This window comes from Sus scrofa, chromosome 14 (assembly GCF_054392235.1).
Source record: "Sus scrofa isolate SSC_HxYL_T2T_F1_AM1 chromosome 14, Sscrofa_HxYL_maternal_Yorkshire_Landrace_v2.0, whole genome shotgun sequence".
Lineage (NCBI taxonomy): Eukaryota > Metazoa > Chordata > Mammalia > Artiodactyla > Suidae > Sus > Sus scrofa.
In genome coordinates this window covers 55,211,972-55,229,624 of record NC_139396.1, presented here as the reverse complement: position 1 = coordinate 55,229,624, position 17,653 = coordinate 55,211,972, and the positions used below count along the sequence as shown (strand labels likewise).

At 44.4% G+C, this 17,653-nt stretch overlaps 1 protein-coding gene across 26 annotated transcripts in view; it reads left to right on the top strand.

The window, feature by feature from the left end:
- SUDS3 (SDS3 homolog, SIN3A corepressor complex component) overlaps window positions 1-17,653 on the top strand; it is a 423,529-nt gene that overhangs the window by 310,651 nt on the left and 95,225 nt on the right. The window contains exon 15 of one of the 26 annotated variants that reach the window (XR_014825535.1): window positions 6,671-6,788. The exons of 24 other annotated variants lie outside the window; for them this stretch is intronic. The gene's annotated coding sequence lies outside the window, so the exon portion shown is untranslated. Of the gene's footprint in view, window positions 1-6,670; window positions 6,789-16,853; window positions 16,954-17,653 lie in introns of those variants that run through there. One more of the 26 variants, XR_014825536.1, reaches the window with a different exon arrangement.

Sequence of the window (17,653 nt, the reverse complement as noted above, 5' to 3'; positions counted from 1 at the left end):
AGGAAACACACAGAACAATATACGAAATATAATACCGGAAATTAAATAAGTATTTAAAAAACCCATAATGATGGGTATATCAATGGAAAGAATTCCCAATGGCCAAAGCTAGAACAATTTGAAAACAAAATAAAGTCATATTGGCTAATAACCCAAAGTATAAAATAAACATCCTGGAGTCCATGTTGATATAAATGATTATATAAAATAACTAAATGGGGGAGAACAGGCAGTCCTCCTGTGCAGAAGGATTCTCTATGCTTTATGTAAATATAGCACCCTCCAGGAGGTAAAGTGTAGACATCTGGCCTTGTCCCTGGGGTGGGCACCACCCCACTGTGACTCTGACTTGGGCGGGAGGCCTTGGTGAGTATCTGGTGGGTGTCTCTTTGGAAGTTCCTGAAGGTCACATGGAGCCTGGATCCCGAGTCATCACTTGGAGGAGAGCCACCAGGAGAGCCTCTCGATCTGCATCAGACCATGAGGGAAACAAACCTTGACTGTCTTGGCCACTGAGATTTGGGGCTGGTTTGTTATAGCTGGTACCCATGCCCTCTTAAATCCCACAGGATGTGTGATGCCAAAAACTGCTCTTATTCTGCATCTCTTTGCATCTACTGATTTGTCCTGGAGGTTTCTAGGGAAAAAATTCCACCAGCCCTAATGAGTGGTGTCCAGATACGACAGGCACACACACCCCAGAGTGTGCTGTGGGGAGGGGATGCTCAACGAGAAGAGACTGCAAGGTGACACAGAGGTCTGTTTCAGTGAAGCTGCCTGTAGGGAAAACATTCCATGGGCAGAGTGATTCAGTCCCAGCAAGAGACCTGGGGGTGGGAAGAAGAGAGTAGTTGTGACAAAAATAAACAGACAATAAAAAAAAAAAAATGCTTCTGTCGTCATCTTGGACTTGGCACTGTAGAGAGGAAAAGGCTGTCTGTGGAAAATGCAAAGTGTACGACACTGTGGTCCAGTGCCAGTGCTTCAGGTCCTCCTGTGGGGAGGCTGAGGGGTGAATGATGCTCAGCCATGGGGAGGTTAGTGCCAGTCCCGGGGGCTCTGGGCCCCACAGCTAGAGAGCAGGACTGGGGTGGGGGTAGGGAAAGGGCAGCTGCCTGAAGCACCAGGTATGAATGCCTTGTCATTCCCAGGGGACTCCGCAGCTTGCAGATAGGAGCCTACAAAGAGCTCCAGGGTTCCTTCTGCCAGAGGAAGGAGCTATGGAGCTGTGCAAGCTCAGATCCATCCTCCCATGTGACTGTGTATTTGTGCTCATGGCAAGGCTCCGGTGACCATCCACATCAGGCAGCATATCATTAAATGCAAAGTTAACACAGAGCAGCCTGAGTAGAGAACCACTGGGGGGATTTATAGCAAAGGAATCAAAGTGACACTAGCAGGCACAGCCTCGCTGCCTGAGGACACTGGGAGATGGATTGTGGCCCTAAGATGTTGCAACAACACCCAGCTGCTGGGTGACCTTTGCTTCTCTTTCTTTCTTGCTCCGGACTGTTTGCCTTTGCAGACCAGTTGGCACCTCCCTTCCCCTGCCATCTCTGTAGGAAATTGCAACCCTCATCCAGCACGGGTATTCTCTCTCTCTCTGATTTTTAGCTGCTTAGAATATGAACACAAAGGGAAAATGCGATTTTAAAAAAATACTTGGCTGTAACTGATTTATTAATAGCCCATAATGCTGGTAATAGGCAATCTATAAGTCTGTTCTTAAGAATTTATAGGGCAAATATTCCAGCACCATATTAAAGACACCACTCATAAATGCCTGCAAGCCTCAATCTATTAACTTAGGTGGTGGGAGCATATCATTATCTGTAGGAAAACAAACAGAGATCCAGCCCCCAGCTTTCATTTCCTCAGATACTCCAAAAAAAATCACACAGTAAATAAGCAAATTGTATGACACGCCGTAGGCAAAAGTGTCCTGTGCATGGAAATCAGAGGTTGCAGTTCTCTTGTGGCACAGTTCTCTTGTCTCCTGTGGTGTCAAGGATCTGGTGTTTTCACTGCAGTGGCTTGGGTCACTACTGTGGTGAGGAGGGTTCGATCTCTGGCCAGGGAACATCCACATGCTGCCAATGCAGAAAAAAAAAGAGAGAGAAAGAGGGAGAAAGAAATCAGAGATTGACTTTCTTTCTTTTTTTCCTTTTGGTTGAATTTTTTTTCAATTAGTGTATAATTGATTTACACCATTGTGCCAATTTCTGCTATACCGCAAAGTGACCCAGTCATACATATGTACACATTCCCTTTGTTATATTATCTTCCATCATGGTCTATCTCAGGAGACTGGATATAATTGCCTGTGCTCTACAGCAGGACCACATTGTCTGTCCATTTTGAATGTGATAGTTTGCATCTACCAATATCAAACTTCCTGTGCATCCTACTACCTCACCCCTTCCCTTAGCAACCACAAGTCTGTTCTGTCTGTGAGTCTGTTTCTGTTCTGTAGATAAGTTCATTTGTGCCATATTTAATTTTATTTTATTTTTGTTTATTTATTTATTTATCTATTTTTGTAAGCAAGCAAAGTCTTTATTACAGGAAAACAAATAACTCCCAGGACAGGCTGAGAGGGGGAAGAAGAGTCCCCCTTGTCTATTGTCTTATAGGGGTTTTTATCCCTTAAAAATGGGGGTTACTAGAGTGGGATCCAGAAAGATGTGGTTTTCTTCCCTTGGCCTTGCCCAGTTACCTCTATCAGTCCTTGTCCAATAGGAGTCTTAGGGGTGGAAATGTCCAGTAAGTTTTTACGGTTTCTTTGCCCTTCTGTTCCCATAGACTGAGTCACAGGAGGTTAGAAATTAATGTCCATCTGGGCGTAGGTACACTCCCTGTAGTAAACAAGGCCTGTGGGGATGTTACTCCCTGGAGCCCTTAAGCCACAAATGTTAATCAGTAGCCATATCAAAGAATGCATTGAAGCCCATCCTCCTACACTGACTACTAGTTATTACTCTGCCAATCCCCCCTTCTAGAGTTGGACACTTTAACTGCCGGGTGGGGGGTGGGGTGGAGAATGACTGTTCTGACTGTTTCCTGCCAAAAAGAAGCATTGCTAGGGAAAGCAGTTAGTTAGGTCTCCACTCATGGGACAGTTGAGTGCCTTTGTGCCATATTTTAGATTCCACATAGACATGACATCACATGGTATTTGTAGAGGTTGACTTTCTTAATACCTGTGTGTGCTTGTCAGAAAGAACCTGAGCTTGGGGGAGCACCAGAGTGGGGTGGTCAGGAAGTCCTTGCTAGTGGCAGGGGCTGAAGAAAAGCAGAAGCTGGGAATCAGGTGGGGCATTTAGAGCCTTTTTTTTTTTTTTTTTTGCTTTTTGGGGCCACACACATGGTATATGGAAGTTCCCAGGCTAGGGGTTGAATCAGAGCTGTAGCTGCCAGCCTATGCCATAGCCACAACAACTCGGGATCCAAGCCACATCTGTGACCTACACCACAGCTCACGGCAACACCAGATCCCCAACCCACTGAGTGAGGCCAGGGATCGAACCCGCACGCAACCTGGCGGTCACTAGTTGGATTGTTTCTGCTATGCCACAATGGGAACTCCCTCTTCCTTTGTTTATTCGGTTAATACTTAACATAATTTTATTTATTAGTTTGTTTGTTTATTTACTTTTAAGGACTGCACCCAAGGCATGTGGAGGTTGACATGCTAGGGAGTTTAATCAGAGCTACAGCTGCCGGTCTACACCAGAGCCACAGCAATGCTGGATCCTTAACCCACTGATTGAGGCCAGGGATCAAACCTACAACCTCATAGTTCCTAGTCAGATTCGTTTCCGCTGCAGCATGATGGGAACTCCTAATTTTAAATATAAAAGTAAAACATGTTCACTATTGAATATCTGATAACTATTGGCAAGTGTTTAAAAAATAGAAAAAATTACCCACAATTCAAGCAACCATGGATAACTTTCTTCTTATAAGTCACCATTTCTTATAGAATGGTAGGTTGGCCATTTGTATTAAAATTTGGGGATTTGGGGAGATGCTAAGTGAAAGAAGAGAGCCTCACTGAAAACGAAAGTTTCCAGGAGTTCCCGTCGTGGCGCAGTGGTTAACGAATTCGGTCCCTGCCTTGCTCAGTGGGTTAACAATCCGGCGTTGCTTAACCCGGCGTTGCTGTGAGCTGTGGTGTAGGTTGCAGACGCGGCTCGGATCCCGCGTTGCTGTGGCTCTGGTGTAGGCCAGTGGCTACAGCTCCAATTTGACCCCTAGCCTGGGAACCTCCATATGCCGCGGGAGCGGCCCAAAGAAATAGCAAAAAGACGGAAAAAAAAAAAAAAAGAAAAAAAAAGAAAGTTTCCAGTCCCACCCAAATCTTTGGAATAGAGTTAATGGAGGTAGGGCTCTGGCCTGTGTATTTTCAGCAAGCTCTCCAAGCAATTCTGAGTGAAGCTCACTGAATTTTGAGCCCTCTGGTTTTCTGAAGTGATTGTCACCTCTGCAAAGTTCCCAAATAGCAACTCTCAAGTTGGTGAACTTAAAATCAGTTGAGGGCAGCACTATTCACAGTCACCAAAAGATGGAAATAGTCCAGATGTCTGTCAGTGGATGGATGGACAAATAAAACGTAGTCCATCCATACCATGAAATAGTATTCTGTCATCAAAAGAAATGAAGTTCTAACACCTGCTACAACATAAAAGAACCTTGAAAGCATGATGCTCAGTGAAAGAAGAGCTACACAAAAGGATTTGTGTTGTATGATTCCTTTTATATGAAGTAACCAGAGTAGGCAAATACATACAATGAGAAAGCAGATTAGTGGTTGTCAGGGGCCGGGGGGCAGGGGGAATGGGATGTGGGGGATTCCTTTTAATGGGTAAGGAGTTACCTTCTGGGATGATGAGTGGGTTTTGGAACTAGATAGAGACGATGGTTACTTATCAGTGTGAATGTACTAAGTGTCACTGTCACTTTAAAATGGTTAATTTTATGTGATGTGAATTTTATCTCAATAAAAATTTTTTTAGGTTTCCTAGCTCTGTCCCAGGAAATTTTGCTTTAGTATACCTGGGGCAGAGCCCAAGATTCTGAATTGTAAAAGGAAACCTCAGCAGCTACTTTTAATGGAAGACCAGGTGTGGGTGCCCCTTTGTGAGCTAGAATAAAGATCTAGAGGGAAAACAGGATCTGCCAAAGATGTAAGCCACCTGCAGAATTATCATTTCCCTTTTGGCTCCCCTTCCCCCCACCTCTACTCTACTGGCCAAAGGATGGGCCTGTGCCCTTAGCAAAGCCGGTCCACCATCCTCTCTGGAATTTGCTTCTGAGCAGAGGGACAAGGCATCTGAAAGAGTCCAGCTTCTATTTCCACCCAGCAGATTCTACTTCCTGACTCCCTGGAAGATCCTTAGTTCATTCTTAGGCCTGTTCTCCAACCTTATATTGATTTCTTGAGCACTGACATCGTTCTCATCAACTCTCTCACTGCTTAAGTTTGCCAGGGGCTGTCTCTGTCACTCACGGCCAATGAGCCCTGACCTACTCAGATAAGTAGTATGTAAACTGGGAGCACTGGGCAAGGGCACCCAATTCAGCCTGAGGGGTCAGGGAGACATCTTGGGAGAAGTAATATCTGAACTGGATCTTGGAGGATGATTAAGAATTAGTGAGAGGAGTTCCCGTCGTGGCGCAGTGGTTAACGAATCCGACTAGGAACCATGAGGTTGCGGGTTCGGTCCCTGCCCTTGCTCAGTGGGTTAAGGATCCAGCGTTGCTGTGAGCTGTGGTGTAGGTTGCAGACGCGGCTCGGATCCCGCGTTGCTGTGGCTCTGGCGTAGGCTGGCAGCTACAGCTCCGATTTGACCCCTAGCCTGGGAACCTCCATATGCCATGGGAGCGGCCCAAGAAATGGCAAAAAGACAAAAAAAAAAAAAAAAAAAAAAATGAATTAGTGAGATATGGGAGTTACCATCATGGCTCAGTTAGGAAACCAACTAGTTGCTATGAGGGTGTGGGTTCAATCCCTGGCCTCGTTCAGTGAGTTAAGGATCCAGCATTGCCATGAGCTGTGGCATTGGTCACAGATGGAGCTCATATCTGGCGTTGATGTGACTGTGGTGTAGGCCAGCAGTTGCGGCTCCGATTCAACCTGGGAGCTTCCATATGCTGCAGTGCGGCCCTAAAAAGCAAAAAAAAAAAAAAAAAAAAAAAAGTTAGATGTAGTAAGGGATGAGAGAAGGGTGCCTAGGCAGAGGGGAAAGTATACTCCTAAGTGACAATTATCAGCAGGTCTTATTGGGTGTTTTCTCCATTAGCTCCCACAATAGCCCTTTGAGGCTGGTGCTGTCACTGCTCCCATTTATAGTCAAGGCTCAGAGAGGCTGTGTGATTTTCCTCAAGGCCACCCAGTCAGTGAATGGTAGGGATGGATTTGAACCCAGTTGTTTTTCTGAGGCCTGCATTCACATTATGCAGTTAACAGTCAGTCCTCAGAGAGCCAGTCAAGCTGCCATCCTGGTCAGCGGTCCTCACCTCTCCTGGGCCACTGGCCTTCTTGTCATGTGATTGCCATCCCTGGAAATTTCTGCATATTCCTAGGGGAGACCTTCTCTGTATGCTTGTGGGGCTAATGCTGAGATGTTTTTATTTTGCTCAGAAAGAACCATCATTTCTTTCTTTTCAGGAGCATGGACAATTAGAGGAGCCAGGCAGCAGGCCCTTGCTAATTGTCTTTGTTTGCAGACTTGAATGCAGCCTCCACTGTGGCCAGGGAGCTGCTGGGCAGTGGCCTCAGGCAGGAGGTAAGGGAGCTCCCAGAGCAGAAAGAGTCTGGAATGCGGCAAGGGCAAGGCCAGAAAAGGGAAGAAAGGCTTCCAGGGTGTGTGTGTGTCTTCAGAAAGAGCTGGAGGATGCAGAGGAGGGGACGTAGTCTGGACTTCACAGCCTGAATTAATCTTTCTTCCTTCCTACTCTTGCATCCAATTTATTCATTTATTTCACTCCTTTCTCTCTCTCTCTCTCTCTTTTTTTTTTTTTTTTTGTCTCTTTGCCTTTTCTAGGCCTGCTCCCTCGGCATATGGAGGTTCCCAGGCTAGGGGTCCAATTGGAGCTGTAGCCGCCGGCCTATGCCAGAGCCTCAGCAATGCAGGATCCGAGCCGCGTCTGCAGCCTACACCACAGCTCACGGCAACGCTGGATCATTAACCCACTGAGCAAGGCCAGGGATCGAACCTGAAACCTCATGGTTCCTAGTCGGATTCGTTAACACTGTGCCACGACCAGAACTCTTCTCTCCTTTCTTGACACAAATACCATAAGTTCTTTTTTTTTTTTTTGTAAATAAGCAGTTAGAAAAACTGAAACAAAGGGGTGAAGGGGCAAATTCACTGCCGCCATCAAATGCACAAGAAACCTCCGTCAATAATTTGTGATGATCCAGTTTTATACTCTTTTGTAATCAGCCTTTAAAAACAACAAACCCTGTAGTTCCCGTCGTGACTCAGTGGTTAACGAATCCGACTAGGAACCATGAGGTTGCGGGTTCAATCCCTGGCCTCGCTCAGTGGGTTAAGGATCCGACATTGCCGTGAGCTGTGGTGTAGGTCGCAGACTCCCTCATTGCTGTGCCTGTGGCTGTGGCCGGTGGCTACAGCTCCAGTTAGACCCCTAACCTGGGAACCTCCATATGCCGCGGGCGCAGACAAAAAAAAAAAAACCAAAAAACAAAACCCAAAACAAAAAAAGAACAAACCCCTATCATCAATACCTTCCTGTGGCAGGAAGTTTTTTTGGCTACATGGTATTTTTTTTTATGACTGTTTATTGAGTGTCTACTAAGTACCAGGCATTGTTCTAGATGTTGAGGACACATCAGTTAACAAAAAGGTAAAAATGCCTCTTTTCAGTTAAAGGCCAGAGTCCTCACTGTGACCCACAAGAGACTACACAGTCTGCCCCTGGAGTTCAGCCGACTTTCTCACTTCTCACTTGTGCTTGACAGCAGCTGGAGGAAGAACGAGACTGCCTATTTGGACCGGCTAGTAAACCAGGAGCCAGGGGCCATTTGAACTTTCCTGTTTTAGTTCTGGTTTAACTCAGACTCAAAGAAAATGCTGTTCTTGGCTTGGGAATCTGAGTATATTTCAAGGGTAAAGAAAGCTGGGGGAGTTCCCGTCGTGGCGCAGTGGTTAACGAACCAAGAGGTTGCGGGTTCAATCCCTGCCCTTGCTCAGTGGGTTGACGATCAGGCGTTGCGGTGAGCTGTGGTGTAGATTTGCAGACGCGGCTCAGATCCTGCGTTGCTGAGCTTCCAGCATAGGCCGGCGGCTGCAGCTCCGATTGGATCCCTAGCCTGGGAACCTCCACATGCCGAGCGAGCGGCCCAAGAAATGGCAAAAAGACAAAAAGAAAGAAAAAAGAAAGCTGGGCTTGGAGTTTCCACTGTAGCACAGTGGGTTAAGCATCCAGCATTGCTGCAGCTGTGGGGTAGGTCGAAGCTGTGGCTCAGATTCAGTCCCTGGCCCAGGAACCTCCATATGCCATGGGTGGGGCCAAAAAAAGAGAAAAAGAAAGCTGGGGTTTGCTCTTATTCAGCCCCTAATCCTGAAGTCCTAGGAAGATCTTCAGCAAAGAATTCTGCCTTTCCGCTCGAGTCCCCTCTGTAACATGGGACCAGTGACATGGGTGTGCTTATCAAGATATTTTCTCCAAGTGGGATGGATTTTCCCTCTGGATGCCTGCTTCCCATTTCTAAGGATTTCGTGGCTTTCCCCCATCATGTGGTTGGTACCAGTTACCATTGCTCGAACCCCTCCTATGCTCCAGGTATTGTCCTGGACACTTAATAAACCATCTCATTTGATTCCATGAGGTAAGAATGACTGTATGTCTTCCTTTAAAAATATGGACTCCAAACCTCAGAGAGTTTGAATAACTCACCGAAAGGTCATGCAGCCAAGAAGGGACAAAGCCAAAACACCTACACAGGTCTGCTGAGTATAGAGCAGTACAGAGCAGGTGTGCTTCCTTTTCTGCTAGACATACTAAAATAACCAGGTCCTTTTATTTGACAACTCTCTCAGGGTGAAGAACAAAACTCCTCAGAAAGAGCTTAGCGTTGCAAAACCAAGCATCCTGGAATGAAACAGTAAAAAACACATTTCAAAGGAACATAACAAGGTTTTTAAAAAATGTGTCTCTTTTCATTGTTTTTCTTTTTTCCTCATTATGAAAGCAATTCATATTCACTGTGGAAATTTGGAAAATACGGAAAAGTATAAAGAAGAAAATAAAAATCACCCTAATCTTATTATAGAAAGAAAATTGCTGTTAACATTTGTTTTATTTCCTCCTAGTATTTTTTCATACACTTAAATGTACATATATATTTTTTAACATAATTGGGATTGTCCTGCCAAATTGCTTTCCAGAAAGGTTGAACTAATTTACAATCCCACCAGCAGGGTTTGAGAGTGTTTCCTTTACCCCGGCCAGCAGAAAAGTTTTCTTTTTGTCTTTGCTAACTTAATAGGTTTAAAGCCAGTGTCTTGTTTCCATTTGCATTTCTTTGATTATTGAAAAGGCTGGCTTTTTTTTTTTTAATTATAAGTTTATAGACACTTGTATTTATCCTACTGAGAATTGTTTTTCATATCTTTTATTCATTTTCTTTTGTTGGAGTTTTAGTTTTCTTTCATATTTCTTATTGAGTTAAAAGCACTCTTCATATATGACAGAGTTTTAAAATTTGTTTAGGGATTATTGGGGGAATGCATACTTTCCCCTTGGTTTTCCATATCTGTTTGCTTCTTTTTAAGAAGTTAACTGTTTGGCTTCCTAATTTGTCTTATGGCTTTGAGGAGAGCAAAAAGATTTTTTTTTAAAAAACTGTGGTCAAATATGTAATTATATATAAAATATTGTTGTGAGACATGTTTTTATAATATTTTCTTAGCCTCTTTGCTGAAAACTCCATCTTGTCCTTCCTTACTTTGTCCCGTCTTCCTGCTTGAGAAACAGTCACGGTGATGGTAAATGACTTAAGCTTAAGAACAAAGACCTAAAGGCATGGGTTATTCGAGGGGTAAGCTGAATGAGGACATAATATATTGGTCTAGGCATGCCTGGACCTGTGCAGATTGGCACGCCATTTGCACAAGCATGATATGTCCTCTAAAGAATAAGAGAAAGAGGAACCTCATGACCAAGTGGTTTATGAGTGGTCGTTAGCTGAATATGCATTAGCAAAGAGAACCAATGTGCAAACCTAGGCACACAGGGTTGCCGCAAATAGGCATGCCATTTTCGGAAGCACAGTGAGGATTCTCTGAAATGCTATGCATAGATAGCTAACTCAAATGCTAATGATTCTTAAATGCTTAAAGTTTAGAGTAAAACTTTAACCATCTACCAGCTAAGTGACTTTTAAAATAATAAAAGAACTTATAAAATAATAATTAAAAAAACCCCTATATCCTGTACCTACAACCCCGTTTTCACTTGATCCTCAAGAGCACAATAAAAGCAGTGTGGTTTCTTGAGGCAGGGCTCTTGGTCCCTGAGACCTTGAGTCCCCCGGTTCCCACCTTTACTTAAGATAAATGTCTCTGTGTCTTGTTTTATGTTAACTTTTTTTCCTTAAGTTTCACAGCACCCGTTCTTCAGCCCCATCCTACTGAGCTGGTCTCAGCAAAATATATATTATTTTCCTTATGATAAAGTTTAAAAATATGATTTTAAGACTTTACCCTATCACTGTAGATCATTCACTAGCCCTAGTTTCTCTAACTTAGTGGTCTTCAGACATAACTGCAAATTATTATAACCTCAGTTAAAAAAACAAAAAAGCCTTCAATGCCTAGGCCACACCCAAAATGAATTAAGCAGAATCTCATGGTAGGGATAGTGAGGGGTAGAGAAGTTGAGTTGAATTTGGGCATCAATACTTGAAAATCTCCCCTGGCGAGTCAATGGGCAGCCACAGCTAAGGGCCACTGCTTTAGCCCCATTCTTCCCTCAGTGGGATGGGCCATGGTCAGAAAAATGTAACCAGTACAAATCAGTAAAAATGCAGTCTAATCACTATACTCATTTACGGCACACACAATACCAAAATGGACCACTTTCTTTTTGGAACAGAAAATAGGATGTGGTGAAGCTAAGCAGATCTTGGGGGATGAGTTGGGGCCTGTGTGCTCTGGGGGGAGGTGGGTGTGCTCTTTATAAAGGCAGAGGAGAGGGGCTCTGATCTAAGTCATTTAGAGGGAAAGAGAAAAGGAAATGCAGAAGGAAGAACAAGCAATGTAGAAGCCTGGCTTTATTATCTTCATTTTACTCACAAAATACTGAGGACCAGAGAGGTTAAGCCAGTTGCCCAAGGCCACCCAGCAATCTGTAGGCTGAGTAACATATTCTCATATTTGAGGAATGGGGAGAGACATTCACTAGGTACTGTGCCACCCATGCCCCGTTGGGAGGGGTGCTTAATAGGCATCCTTCCTTCCAAGTTCTTGTCTCCATTTAGAACAACTGAGGATGCTGGATGAATTGAATTACCTTTCTCATTCTTCATCCATGGTGAGGAAGTTCATGAAAACAACTGAAACCAAATATGCGAGTTGGGTTACTTTGTCTAGGATTGCCCAAGCCAGCATTCCTTTCTGGTGACACAAGTAGTTGGAACTTGGTTGAAGACAATTATGTTCTATTTTTAAAGAATATAGGTCAAAAGCCATGTTGGCAGAGATGGAGGGTGACCTTGAGATGGTGTATTCCAAGCACAATAGCCTGTCATTTGGAGGCTGAACTGGACCTTGTCTGGACGCCTGTACTGTAATAAGATTTTATTCAATCTTCACAACAGCTCTGAGAAGCAAGTACCAGCTTTGTCCCCATTTTACTGATGAGGAAACTGAGGCATACAGTTTAAGCCATGAAAAGCTCAAGGTCACCCATGCTGATGAATGGTGGAGTGGAAATGCTGGCAAAGGATGGAATAACCTACCTGCCTCTCCCCCAGCCCAACCAGCAGTCATCCCCCAATTGCACATCTATTACTACCTTCCTCCCCTCTACATCACCTTCCCCTCCCGCCCTCCACCTGGGGAATCTGCCTCTCAGAGCCTTTTCCTCATCAGAGGGTGACAGTGCTTCTCTGCAGAGCAGCTCTTGGCACGTAATTACTAATCAGATGGAGGCAATCAAACTGCATTTCCATCCCCCTGTATTCCTCCCCTCCTCCCCTCAAGGGACACCTTTCTGGGGGGGAAGGTGACTCCTTCAGGAATTCAGATTAACATCAAGCACGAGGGTGGGGAGTGGGGAGAGGTTGAAGAAAGGCATCAAACTCGTTTGCAAATTGCAAATGACAAGGCATCTTCAGTGCTGGTTTGCTCTCTGCTATTTTAAGGGGCCTCATTTAGCATAATATTTGCATCGTTTGTGTCTTACCCGATAATTAGGAGTAGAGACAAATTCTTCTTGTTCCCAGACTAAGGGCATTGGGTGGAGATTAAAGGAAGCTCTGGAGACAGCACTCAGGCAATAAAGCCTGTAAAAGTTATTCCCTCCAGATCCCACTGTCTTGCTAAAAACTCCCTGAACACCAGCCATTTGGAACTGGGGTCGCTGCTCCTTGTTTGGCTCCAGGGAGCCTGTGACCCCCCATGAAATTCTAAGCAGAATTCTGTGTTTGTGGAATTGTTCATAGTTTTATTCCTCTGGGAAGAAAGGTCCATAGCACTCTTTAGTTTCAAAAGTCTGCAACTATTAAATTAAGACCAACTCTCAGGAGCATCTGTTGGGCTTCTTCAACAGCCATCCTCCCCCTCTTCAGGTCCCAGCATATTGATTTTCCTTTGGGAAATTAACCCTCCTCCAGCCTCATTCCATTTTAGAACTCTATAATAGAGCTGTCTGTGATGATGGGAATATGCCATGCAGTCTGGTTATCCACCAAAAAGGGCTAAGTGGCTTCCTGCTCTGGTTGCAGTGGTCATGAGGGTTCCTAGTAGTCCACATCTTAGCCTGGTTTCTCGCCAGGCATGACAAATCCTGCCTTCCTTCTGACTTACTTGTCTTTCTGGTGGCTACTGCAATAATGAGTCAGTGGCTGAGGATATTTCAATGCAAAATGCCATTATCCTTCATTAAAAGACCTGTCACTGCTGGCCTTCATAGGAGAGAGTGATTATGCTATTAATAGCCCTTTGACACAGGGCCCAGGAATGACCAGCCCATTCTAGGGTTCCTGCTTCCCTCCTCAGGACAACCATCTTCTGACTCAGCTGCTTATGCAGAGGGCCAGGCAAAACTGTGTGAAGTCAAACTTGTAATTGAGAGGAGGTGCCAAGGGCTTGGGACAATGCTGCCTCATCTTTACCAGCCTGCCAGGTATCTGAGCAGGACTCTGTTGCTTTCTAGAGGAGATTCATTTCCTCTCTCTCTGATCATTGGATCTTTAAGTCTGACTTGAAATCCTTGTTCTCTTTTATAGAACATGACTTAAATTGTCTACCATTCAATGTTTTAAGGTCTAATTGGTACCCACATTGGGATTTGACAGTAGTTAAGAGCACAGGCTTTGGAACTGGGCATAATTATGCTTCTGCTTCTGCCATTTATTTACTGCGTGACCTTGAACAAGTTCCTTAACCTTGTCAAGCCTCAGTTTTCTGAACTTCAAATGGGAATAAAGAGTAGTGCTGGCTGTTGGTTCCCTGGCCAATAGCATGCCTCGTTTTTTTTTTTTTTTTTTCTCACGTCCACCTCCTACTGTAAGGATTGAAAAAAACATATACTTTTCTAGCCTTCCTTGCAGCCAAGGGTGACTATGTGACTGAGTTTTGGCCAATACGATAAAAGGGAAGCTGGCATAGAAGATTATGGGAATGATTTTTCTCCAATAAAAAAAAGAACAGTACTAACCTGAGACTTTCTCTCTCTCTCTTCCTTTCCTCCTTTCTGCTTTGAATGCCGTGTGGGGTTATATCATCTGGATTATGATGTCTGGAGCCATGGTAGCTATCTTGTGCTCATGAGGCAAATCTATAAATGAAAAACCAGGGCCCTGAAAATGAAAGAAGAGAAGGATGTAAGAACCTAGATACTTAATGATGCCATTGAGATGTTGGATCAGCAGTGGGACATCCAGTTTCCTTGTTAAGAGTGTCTTTATGGCTTAAGCCATTGATAGTCAGGTTTTCTGCTTCTGGCAGCTGAAAGCACTTATAAATGACACAACAAGACCAGGTTCACAGTTTGTTGTGAGGAATAAATAAGAATGTATAGCGCATTCTCTGCATAGTCCTAAGACCATGATGACTACACAGTAAAACAACATTTATTATTGGTAGGAATAAATATATCCAGAGATTCACAGATGAGAATTGAGGAATCATTGGGAAATTTGTGATGTGTAAAATTTGGCCCTCTTCTTCCCTCCCTTTCTATCCGGAGAGATGTTGGAGTCTTTCCAAATGAAATATTATCACCAAATGAAAGACACTTTGATCTTATATTCAGTTTGACCCTTTTCATTTTAAAGACGAGGAAACTGGTCCTCAGAATGGGGAAGAGGCCATCCACTGGTGACATAGTAAGTTAGTGGCAGATGGTAGCAAAACCAGGGCTAGAGCTTAGCATCTTTTGGACTTAAGGGCTGAAGTTCTTTCATTCACGCTTGGTTGCTTTCCATTCCCATTCCAACAAGCACAAATGTTGTTATGGTTGGGGTGGGTTTACAATGAGACATCATGTAGGGAGAAATCTTGAAAAATCTGGGAAGCACTAGACATGAATAGAGTCATGAGTCTTAATCCATGTGGTTTGGCATTTCGCTCCCTTGTCAAATTGGTGTGAGATACCCTGGGAGTGGGTGGAGTCTTAGCCAGAGGCTCTCTTCCCAGCCAAGTGGTCCACCTGTATTCATCGGTTCCTTGATCCATTTACTGGTTCACTGATTGATTCATTTATTCAAGAAATTGTTACTGAGTGCCTGCTATGAGCCAGACACAGCGTAGATTTTGTTCAACATTTGTGGGAATGGAGTGCTCACTGTAGCTCAGTAGGTTAAGAACCTGACTAGTATCCATGAGGACGCAGGTTCAATCCCTGCCTCACTGAGTGGGTTAAAGCTCCTGCATGGCCGCAAGCTGCAGCGTGGTTGCAGATGCAGCTTGGATCTGGCATTGCTATGGCTGTGGTGTAGGCTGGCAGCTGTAGCTCTGATTCAGCCCCTAGCCCAGGAACTTCCATATGCCACAGGCATGGCCCTGAAAAGGCAAAACACACACACACACACACACACACACACACACACACACACACACACAATTTGTGGGAATGAGTTGGGGCAGAGAGTACTAGCAAAATTCATACCCCCACTCCCACAGAGAAACCCTACAGTTTGCTGAACTAAATGATCCCCTGTGAGGACTGATTAGGATCCACTTGTCACAGTGGATTCTCTTTCGTTTGGATGCTCAGATGTGGCAGAAAACCTGATGATATTCCCTATTGCTGGCATCACTTTTTGAGGGAGAAGTCCTGAGAAGATTTTAGTTCCTTAGGGACTTGGTAAGTTTAGGGAACGTTCATATTGACTTAGTGGCCTCTTCTTAGGGTGATAGACACACTGGGATGTGCCCTGAGGCATGGAGCTTTCATAAGGGGCGGCTGGGGGGAAGGACCTGAGAATGGAAACAGATGGCTTTAGACTGAGAGCAGATGGCACAGTGGGTGGAATGTAAATAGAGTTATAAGAACCTAGGCTTTCAGGTCAGAGAGGCATGATTTCAAATCCTCCTCTGCACATTCCTAGCTATGTAACCTTTGGAAAGTCATTCACCTTCTCTGTGCCTCAGGTGTCTATCAAATGGAAGTGTTACTTGCTGTAGAGATTAAATGAGATTATATATTTAGAGCTCTTTGCACAGTGGCTGGCACATAGTAACTGCTCACTAAGCTTATAGAGCTATTCTAAGCCCCTTAGATATATAGTCATTTAATTCCCACAACAACCTCATGAGGTGGGTTTCTGTTATTATTCCCATATTATACATGAGAAAAATCATAGGTCAGAGTGGTTAAGTAATTTGCCCAAGGTCACACAGCCAGGGAGTGACAGAGCCAGGACATTAATGTGACTTTAGGTGTACTTATGAGATACAGGACTGATATGGGCAAGTTGAACATCTATAGACTGTCAAAAACTTGATGATTATCCTTCAGGGAATGTTATCTTATGTTGCTTTCCATGCTCTTGCCGCTGTTGCCTCTGTTCTTTCTAGCCATCTTTAGTAATGTGACTTTTTGTATTCCCATTGATTTATCTAGTTATTCAGTCAACATTTATTGAGTGCTTACTATGTACCAGACACTATTTAAGGGGCTGGGGAAGCAGCAGGGAATGAAACAGACAAAAACCTCTGTCTTTGTGGTAGTTAGGGGCTCGTTGTCCAGTAATGCACACATGAGTTATCTGGTAGAGTAGAAGGTGGCAACTACCATACGAAAAAAAATAATGAATCAGGGTGAGGGTGATTGGTAGTGTATGTTTCAATTTAAATAAGGTGGTCAGGAGGGAGTGAGCCAGATGGCTACTTGGGGGAAGGTCAGGTCATAACAGTCAGAGGAAGTAGCCAGTGTGAAAAGCAAATGGCCAGAGAATACTGAGTGCTCTAGGAGCAGCAAGGAGACCAATAGGACTGGAAAAGAGTAGGCAAGGGATGAGTGGAAAGAGACATGGATGTGGCCAAATAGGTAGGGCCATGTAGAGACTTTGGCTCTTACTTTGAATGACTTGAGGAAACTATTGGAGGGTTTGGAAAAGAGGGGCGAATGAGTCTTTTTTTTTTTTTTTCCAAAAGGAACACAACAGTATGGCAGTGTTCCTGTATTGACAATGGGCTATGGAGAGGGAAGGGATAAAATCTGGGAGGCCAATGAAGAGGATACTTGATAATCCAGGTAATATATGGTGGGGGGCTTGGACCAGGTGGAGGTGGTGAGGAGTAGCCAGCTTCCAATTCAGAGATTAAGAGTTTTTAGCAAATACGAGGTCCAGGATTTATATACTCAACCTTCCATAGCTGTCCATGTTGTGGGGGTGTGTAACTGGGATTCTTTGGTTCTGAAGGCAGCTATTAAGACCCCAGCCTCCGAGGGGCTACACATTTCGGATGTGTCAGTACCAGGAGTTATTGCTGGCAGCATCTTTTGTCTCTACGGCAAGGAGATCAACGGAAGCTTTTATCTTAATTAGGTTCCACAGGGTACCATCATCCATCTGTCTTCCATGATTAACTTGGGGGAGAATATGAGGGTGATGGTGGAAGGTAAGACAGCCCCAAGCTGATAAATATGAATCAGAATGGATTGGTGGGACTCTCTGAGGACTCATCAGAAAGGAGGAGGGAGAAAAATAGGATTTGTCAAAGATGTTTTAGTGGAGAAGAGGGTGTAGAAGGCTGTGCTGCCTTGGGGAATTGATGTAGAAATCATCTCAGTGGGCTAAGCCTGCTTTGGTGGGAGGGCTCCACCTGCACCCCCCAGACTTGGGATATTATTCATGTCACCAGACTGGTCAGAATATCAGGATCCTGGAAACTCTAATAATATCTGCAATAGGAGTGGCTTGTGTAGGCTGCCCACAGCGGGACATATAACA